Raw genomic sequence first — 9,880 nt, forward strand, 5'->3', positions numbered from 1 at the left:
TCAAGCATTGATCACACTCTGCTTTCTGGTTGTAGGTGCAATGTAACCAGGCACCCCAACCTCCTGCCACTGTGACTTGCTTACTATAACGGATTGTACCTTGACCTGTGGGCTATAACAAATTCTGTCTCCATTAAGTTTAATTTGCTGCTGACACAAGCTGTCACAACAAGAAGAGAAGAAACAGACAAGGGATTTACATCTTCCTCCTGATGTCCAGTTCTTGTTAGTAAAATGAGAATAGAGTCATTCGTGCCATTTTCCAGCTGGTGGCTTCACCCCACACTGAATCTTGAGTGAATTATCATGAATGCAGTGGTTTAACATAAGGCAAATTTATTGACTCACAGTTCAAGAGGTCTGAAGTCTTAACTGATACTACTTGTGGAGGACCCAATATAGAATCTCCTTCCTTTAATATTTGTATTCTAGTGCCTTCAATGGAATTTTAAAAATATTTATTTTAAAAGAATTATTATATGACAGACTTCGAGGATCTCCCATGGAATGTCTCACCCTCCCTGGGGAGCAGAAAGGGGTTGGGATAGGGGGTAGGGGAGCAGGGTAGGAGGGTAGGAGGGGAGGAAGAGAGAACTGGGATTCACATGAAATAGAAGCTTGTTTCTAATTTAAAGTTAGTCTAATTACAATTATAAAAATAAAAAGAACTTTACATTGAAAAAAGAATTGTGTGTGTGTGTGTGTGTGTGTGTGTGTGTGTGTGTGTGTGTGTGTGTATTTATACCAATTGTGCACAGATGCCTGTTGAGATCAAGAGAGAATGTTGAATCTTCAAAAAATGTCATCTGTGGCTGGATAGATGGCTCAGTGGTTTAGAGCATTGGCCGCTCTTCTAGAGGACCCAAGTTCAATTCCCAACATCCATGTGTCAGCTAACAACTGTCTGTAGTTCCAGTTCCAGGGGATCTGACATCATCACACAGACACACAGACATATGAGACACCAATGCACATATACCAAAATTGAATCTTAAATATATCATTCGGGTTAGTGAGATGGCTCAGTGGGTAAAGATGTTTGCTTCCAAGCCTAAAAACCTGAGTTCAATCCCTAGGGCCTATTTAGTAGAAGGGAAGAATCAACTTTGGCAAGTTGTCCTCTGACTGCTGTACACACTGTGACACACACACACTGTGACACACACACTCACTGTGACACACACACACACACACACACACACACACACACACACACACCAATATTATTTAATAGTAAAAGCCATTATTTATAATAGGACACATTTACATGTGAAATATATGCTTTGGCTCTTACAAAGATTATAACATCAAACCTCTTCCTCTTCCTATGAGGAAACTGATATAAAAACCTTGTGACCAGCCCCAGTCCACACATCCTGTCTATTCTGTTGGCTTCAGGGCTTCCGCTCCAGACCTGGTCAGGCTGCTGGAGCCCAAATCATGTCACTTTGTCTTGCCACCGTGCTGGCCCTCGGTGAGTCCTGGGGAAAATGGAGGGAGGGGCAGGTGATTTAGGGAAGGGTGTTGTTCTATTCCCCACTCAGGCCTGAAAGCAGCCAAGCAGATTCTGGAGACCTTGGGAGGAGAGTCTCTTTAACCCATCTCCTCCTTGGAGACTTATTGCTAGAAACAGGGATGGGGCATGTAGCCAAATTCAGCCATAAAATGAATTAAGAAGAGCCTGTTTGGAAGGAGAAGATCACCTGGGGACATTTGTTTTTTTTTCCCAGTGTTGCAGGTTGAACTAAGTTCTGAATGCATGTTAAGTTAGCACAATGCTATTCCGTAAATCCAAGTACTCCTTTTATTTTTTAGGATCACAGATGTGACGTGTTGCTGAACATCCTTGTTCAGAGGTTATTTTCTTTTTAAAATGTTTTTATTAGTTCTTTGAGAGTTTCCTAAATGACACTCCCAACTCTAAACAAACCATGTGTTCAGTGTCTTTCTTACTGGGTCTTCTCTTTCAGTGCTGTGCCCGGGACAGACAGTTGACACAATAAAAGGTGAGTCCTGTCTTTGGCTGCTTCTGCACCCATGGGCATCTTTGGAGAGGATCGTGTGCACACAGGCGGCCTGCAGGGAGACCCTTCAATATTTCCCTGTGATATTCCTCCCAAATATGCAGCCCTTACCTCTCTTCCTTTTCCCACCAGTCCTCCTTTGTTTCCTTGGTTAAAAATGTTTTTAATTGACAAGTAACAGTGGTATGTATTTATGGGATGTAATTCACTGTTTGGAGGTGTGTTCTCACTATGTTATGATTAAGTTAGGCTAAGTCGCATGTCTGTCATCTTTGACACTCATCATTTTTATTGGTATGAGTGTTACACATCTACCATTGTTGGGATTTTTAAAGAAACTGTCCTGCACGGTAGACCTGGAGAAATGTATTTCTCCTGTTTAAATGGACCGTTGAATCTTTGATGATCATTTTCTCTGTCTTCATCCACCTTCTCCCTAGCCTCAGGCAACCAACCACTCTCCTCTCATTCTATTTGTCTCTGAGGCATTTGCATTCCATGTATTTCCAGGCATTTGCATTCCTGTGGTATTTGCCATTCTGTGACTGGCTTATTTCATTTAACACTCTCAGATTCATTCTTGTTGCCACCAACAGCAACATTTCTGTAATGATAAGTCTTTAAGCCAAACCACCCAAGCCCTGCTGCCACGTGGGCGCTTTCTGCCAGGCTGCCCGAGTTTTGCATGCTGCCACGTTAAGGTCCCAAGTAACACACAGAGAGTTATATTAGTTACAAATGTTGCTAGGCCAAAGACTAGGGTTTCCCATCTGCTATCTCAGTCTTTATTATCAACCATAATCATAAGACTTATCTTATGGAGGATGCTGGCAGAAGGCGTCCTGTCTTCCTGGGCTCACATGGTGGCTCCACTGAGAGAAGGAGGAAGAACAAGAGAAAAGGGACAGCTTCCTGTATGGCCCTGCTTATACATGAGTCTGCCTGCTATGTCACTTCCTACCTGTATCACAAGGCTTCTTTTTACTACATTTCCCAGAATCCTCCTTGACTCCTAGTCCTGCCTAACTTGCTCTCTTATTGGCCAATGGAACTTTATTCAGCAACCAATAAGATAAACATAAACACAGAAGGCCATTCCCCATCACATTTCCTTTCTGAAGGATGACCAGTACTCCAGTGTGTCTGTGCACCACATTTTAAAAAATCTATTCATCTACCGACTGACATTTGCATTGATCCTCTTTCTTCTTCACTCAGAGTCATGCTGGGAAGAAGGTGGGGATGGGATGACTCTATGTCAGGCTGTCTGCAAAGACAATTCCATTCAGCACGACCGAGCCTACAGCTGAAAGATGTCTCCTCATAACCCAGGTCTCTCTTAGGATCCCCTTAGGAAGGCATTGACAGTCTCAAAGGCAGAGCATGAGAGTTCAAACTTGATTTCACTTTCTTTCTTTCTTTCTTTCTTTCTTTCTTTCTTTCTTTCTTCCTTCCTACCTTCCTTTCTTTTTTTTGGGGGGGGTTGAGACAGGGTTTCTCTGTGGCTTTGGAGGCCATCCTGGAACTCGCTCTTGTAGACCAGGCTGGTCTGGAACTCACAGAGATCTGCCTATCTCTGCCTCCTGAGTGCTGTGACTAAAGGCGTGCGCCACCACCGCCTGGCTTGATCTCACCTCTCCATCTTCCTATGTACAGTGTGTCACCGGGTCCTGTTGACTCCTCCCACTAAATTTGTATGTCTGTTAGTTAGTTTAATTTGTTTGTTTTGAGACAGATTCTCACTATGCATCTATGATTGGCTTGGAACTCACTCTGCAGACCAGGCTGTGGTAGAACACTCAGAAAGAGATATGCCTCTTTCTGCCTTCCAAGTGTTGGGATTCCATGCATGCAACACCACACACAGCCTCCAGTCTCTCCCCGTTGCATAGATGTCTGCTGACTTCTTTCTAAGCTCCTTCCCTCCCGACTACTTGGTCCCATCCCTAGTGTCTGTTCTTCTTGTTTGCACCTTCTCACCATTTTTGACACCATGAAGATTGTTTCTTGCCAGGCAGAAGCACAGATATCATCCTGATTTTATTTATGTTTTAGCCCAGAGGCTTCACATGTTTCTTTGAGCAGAGTCTTTACTGTCCCCATGAACTAGGCATCATCCACCACCTCTCTTTCTAATTTTTAAAAATTATTAGTATTAATTATTTTTTGGTTTTTCAAGACAGAATTTCTCTGTGTAGCTTTGGAGCCTATCCTGGCACTCACTCTGTAGACCAGGCTGGCCTCGAACTCACAGAGATCTGCCTGCCTCTGCCTCCCGAGTGCTGGGATTAAAGGCGTGCGCCACCAACGCCCAGCTAAAAATTATTATTATTTTTTATGTTGCATTTGTTTTTTTATTTTTTATTTTATTTATTTTTTTATTAGTTCAAATTAGAAACAAGCTTGTTTCACATGTCAGTCCCTTCTCCCTCTTCCTCCCCTCACTCCCATCCCTCCTACCCCACCCCGACCTACACCCCACCCCATTCCCCTCCACTCCCCAGGCAGGGTAGGGCCCTCGACGGGGGCTCTGCAAAGTCCACCACATCATCCTGGGCTGGGCCTGGGCCCTTCCCCATGTGTCCAGGACCAGAGTGTAACCCTTCACGTGGGATGGGCTCTCAAAGTTCCTTCTTACACCAGGGAAAAATACTAATCCACCACCAGAGGCTCCCTGGAGTGCAGAGGCCTCCTTATTGACATCCATGTTCAGGGGTCTGAATCAGTCTTGTTCTGGCCTCCCCGACAGCATCTGGGGTTGATGTGTTCCCCCTTGTACAGGCCAACTGTTCCTATGGGTTTCTCCAACCTGGTACAGAACCCCTTCAATCTTCATTCCTCCCTCTCTGCAACTAAGTTCCAGATTTCAGCTCAGTGTATATCTGTGGATGTCTGTCTCTGCTTCCACCAGCCACTGGGTGAGGGCTCTAGGATGGCAAAAAAAGTAGTAGTCATAAGTCTCATTTTAGGGGAAGGGCATTTAGGTTATCCTCTCCACCGTTGCCTGGATTGTCAGTTTGTGTCATCCTTGTAGATCTCTGGAAATCTCCCTAGTGCCAGATCTCTCCTTGGATAAAAATTACTTTTTGATTAAAATATAATTACATCCTTTCACCCCCTCTCTATACTCCTTCCGCCCCTTCTGTGTCCCTGCTTTCCATGATCCCTCTCAAATGCATGGCCTCTTTTTCTTTATTATTGTTACATATTCAAATACATATATAAACACAACTTGCTGTGTAGTGGTTAGTGTTGCCTATCTGTTTCTGTATCTGTATCTGTATCTGTATCTGTATCTGTATCTGTATCTGTATCTGTATCTGTATCTGTATATGTGTGTGTCTGTGTGTGTGTGTGCTTTCAGAGATGATGACTTGGTATTGGAAACCAATTATAGGGCTCATCCTTGTGGAATACGAATTCTCTCTCTCTCTCAGCAGACATTAAATGTTTGTTGCTCTTCATCAAGGCAAGGGGCCCTGTGAGATTTCCCTCATCCAAGCTGGGATGTCACCTGGTGTTGTCTTTGTTCTGGACATGTTTAGGCGGACATATTATTGAGGCATCATGGGTGTAGCTCCCAGTCAAATGGGGAAGATACACTCTCACTGCAGACTTCCTGGTCTTCTGGCTTTTACAGTCTTCTTGTTCCCTCTTCTGTGAATTCCCCAAGCTTTAGCAATGGAAATGTGTTGTGATTGGGCCCTCATTGTCCATTGTTTTCTGCATTTTGACCAGTGGAGGCTTGCTGTAATGGCCTCCAGGTGCTGCAAAAAGAAGCTACTTCGATGAACACTGAGAGCCCTATTTACACGTCAGAGGCTAGAACCCTGGATGAGCTAGTCAGGCTGCACCTGAGGTGGCATGCGTCTCAGTCTCCATAGTTTGTTTTGACACAGAATCAGACCACTGTGCTTCTCGGAGCTGGCGACTCTGACTTACTCCACCTACATCCTGGCCCCTTTGTCCTAGAGAGTTTGTTTGGGGGTTCTAGCAGGGGAGAGCAGCTACTTGTACACCCTTGACCAAAGATGGGTCCTGCTCTCTTCAGGGAGCAGCAGCTGCTCTGGGGTGGATGCACATGGAGTGGTGAGGCAGGAAGGGGACGCCCACCTAGCCAGCCAGATCAGCAGAGTCAACCCTAGAGATCAATAGGTTGACAGATGTCCCAGCCAGATGACCCTCACATGTGATCCTCTTGTCCTCTGAGGCTTGCTTATCTCTAGGTTCTTCAACATACTTCCACTTTCTTTAAACACTCCAGTCATCCCCACACTCTGGGTTATCTCACAGGATGAATTTTAATTTAATTTTTAAAGTGAAAAAATTGCATGTGTTTACCAAGTCTGACTTCATATTTGAAAATGAATAGATATTAGAGAATGACCAAATCAAACCAAGTAGCGTAAGATTTCCCCCACATATTTCCCATTTGCAAAGCACTGAAGTCCAGCTCTCAGTGATTCCGATGGACATGAGGCCTTGTGTTAACCGTCTTTGGCATATCCCACAGCTGAGCTCTTGAACTGCTTGTGTAGCAGAGGGTCTGTCTGTGTCCTCTGAGGGGCACTTTTTTTTTTTTTTTGGTTTTTCGAGACAGGGTTTCTCTGTGTAGCTTTGGAGCCTGTCCTGGAACTCACTCTGGAGACCAGGCTGGCCTCGAACTCACAGAGATCCGCCTGACTCTGCTTCCCGAGTGCTGGGGTTAAAGGCGTGCGCCACCAATGCCTGGCCTGAGTGGCACTTTATACAGTGTTTTCTCAGTATTTGATTCTCCATGTCCCTGTCTGCTAGGCACAGGGCATTTACTCTTGTTTTTAAGGTCTCAGTGCAAATATCTCTCCCCTGTCATTTCAGGGAGGACACCTCTGATGTCACCTTGTCACTTGAGATTCCTATGCTCACCCCTCACCTTCTCTGAAGTCTTTGTGCCTCAGTACTGGACAGTTATTCTCTCTACACCAGTCTTCCCTCCCATGTTCTAGCTTCTAGCTTGTATATATGAGGCCATGGAAACATAGAAAACAACACCAAAATGATGACTAAGATATTAAAAATGGTTGAAAGAATGAGTGAAGGAAGGAGAGAGGATTATGAAATGTTGGTCTAAGGGCAGAAAATTTCACATTGCTAAGGGCAGGGAGTCAATTATGTAGCACGGCTGGCAACTATGGATTTGTAAGCTCGGAAATTGCCAAGGGGGTGCGATGAGTGTTATCCTCACAAAAAGGTAAGTTTGTGATTTTATCCACATTGATTAGCTTGATCCAGCTGCTTCACCAAGACATCCCCTTGAACACAATAAACGTGAGCATTTTAAATTTATCTCTTACCATAAGTATACTTATCTGTGATTTTCTGGGGATGCTTCTACATTCAGACAGCTTGAAGCAGGTGAGCTTTTAAAGCCCCAATAACAGACTGGACAGAAGGTGGAGATGGAGGTAGAAAGTGCAGAGTTCCCTGGAATGAGGCAGTTACCAGAGAGGCAGTGGGCTCTGTAGCAGACATGTCCAATCTGGGATGTTCTGAGATTTCCTTGGATGGGTCTTTGCTAGACCTAAGATGTGCTTAGGCTTAGGTTCTTTATTGTCATGTGACAGGAATTCAAATGCACAGAGAAAGTGAGGGTGTTATAAAGCTGCACTTTGGTCATGTCTGGAGAACTCTAAACTTGGTAGGAATATAGACTGATGTGCCTAAATTGGTTTTGTGTTGTGACAATGTCCTGCCTGTGTACACTGAGATTCCTGCTCTGCTCTCCACTAGGATCTCTGTCGACTCCTTCCATCTTTGCTGAGCCAGGCCTTAGCATCCCCCTAGGGCATAATGTAACCTTTGTGTGCTCAAACCCTAGTGGGTATGATGTATTCCGCCTGGAGAGGAATAACATGAAAGTCAAGGATGAGGAGAACACTCTCCATTCCATGACAGACGCTAGATTCCACCTTGGCCCAGTGAATGAAAACTTTGCTGGACGCTACTCCTGTCTTTATGAGAAAGGGTCCATCTGGTCCCCACGCAGTGAGATCCTGGAGCTGATGGTAACCAGAGAAGATGTCACTCAGGCTCCAGACCCAGGCCCAGCAGTGACCTCAGGTTTGTTCCCAGGTCTCTGGACTTGAACCTTAGCTGCTCTCCCCTGCCTCAACTTCCCCTTCTTTTTCTTAACCCGAGGCTCCTTTCTCCCACCTGCCTTTGCATAGGTCCCCTCTGTCCTTGACCCCCAGGTTTCTGGAGCTTCATTCTTACCAGACCCCATGAATGACTTGGATACAGTCTGGGGGTGGGGGTAGAACACTGAGTTATTCCTGATTACTGTGTAGGGACTGAGCTCCAGCAATTGTGGGTGTAGACTCCTTTCTGGGAATACATGTTTTTTCACTGGACATGGTGATTTTCCTGTCCTTCCATTGAGTCCGAGCCTGTGATGATTGCAGGTACATATCTCCTCTGGTATGTGCTGTCTCACCAAGCAGGTCTCTCTCGTGGTCTGCGGCTGAGTGATGGGCGAATCTCCTCTTTTGGATCCATACTTAGGGTGGAGAAGGGGTCTACAGAGCTCTCCTCATGAGCTCTGTCTCGTTGCCAGTGTTGTAGTTTATTATGGGTTATATGCTGGTTTCATGTCCTGACTAGCCTTCTGCTGAGCTTTGAAGCCAGGCCCATCAGCTGTCCTCCTCCTTCCTCTTCCTCTTCCTCTTCCTCTTCCTCCTCCTCCTTCCTCTTCCTCTTCCTCTTCCTCCTTCTCCTTTCTCTTTCTCTTCCTCCTCCTCTTCTTCTTTACCTTCTTCTTCCTCTTCTTCTTGAGCTTTTGAGACAAGGTTGTAATACAACAAATAATACAATACAACCTCTGAGATTGAGCTTCAAGCTTCAAGCTGAAGATCAGAGAAGCAAAGCAGCCAAGCCTGCCTGGGCCCGCAGAGCTCCAGTAATTTGTGGGTCCGAAGTGGACTAAACCTGAAAATAAATGGGCGAGAAAGAGAAGCCAGACCAAGTAGTGTCCTTGTCAAGGTCTAATTTTATTGATTATAAACAAGTTTTTTTTTTTTTTTTTTGAGATAGGAGGAAGTAAAGAAAGAGGAAGTAAGAGGGGTGAGGAATGGGTGTTAATTGCTCTCAGGCCAGGTCCTGGAACCTAAGGGGTGGGTGCTTGGCTAATTGGGGGTTAGCAGAGCATAGAGGTTACCAGACCTCTTGTAAGGAGGACTTTTATATCTAACCAGGGCTGGTTCCTGACACAAGCCAGTAGATCTTACCTCTACAAAGCAGAATTGGCAATCCTGTCTCCATGTTTCCCCAGAGGCAAAAACTCTGAATTCCTGTCTCCTCCTCCTTATATTCCCCTCTCCTTCCAGCCATATCCTCCTGTCTCCACCTGGCTAGTGTGGGGATTAAAAGTGTGTGATCCCAGAACTGGGATCAAAGGCATGAGGTCTGTTACTCTTTACTCTTACTCAGGCCAGGCTGCCTTGAACTCAAAGTGACCCATCTTTCTGTCTCCTGAGTCCTGTGGTTAAAGGTGTATGCTCCCACTGCCTAGCTTCTACAGTTAACTGGAGTGGCTGGTTTTGCTTTCTGATATTTCAGGCAGTCTTTATTAAATTGTAAGTAAAGTATCACCCAAAGCTCTCTCTATTATGCAGCTCTGGATGTCCTAGAACTTACTCTCTAGACCACGTTGTCCTTGAATTGACAGACCCACCTGCCTCTGCCTCCTGAGTGCTGGGATTAAAGCCAGGTGCCATCACACCTGCCTGCCTTTTTCTCTTGTAGGCTTCTACAGAAAACCCACCATTTCAGTCTTGCCTGACTCTACAGAAACCGTAGGAGGTAAGATGGCCATTCAGTGT

This window comes from Cricetulus griseus, chromosome 9 (assembly GCF_003668045.3).
Source record: "Cricetulus griseus strain 17A/GY chromosome 9, alternate assembly CriGri-PICRH-1.0, whole genome shotgun sequence".
Lineage (NCBI taxonomy): Eukaryota > Metazoa > Chordata > Mammalia > Rodentia > Cricetidae > Cricetulus > Cricetulus griseus.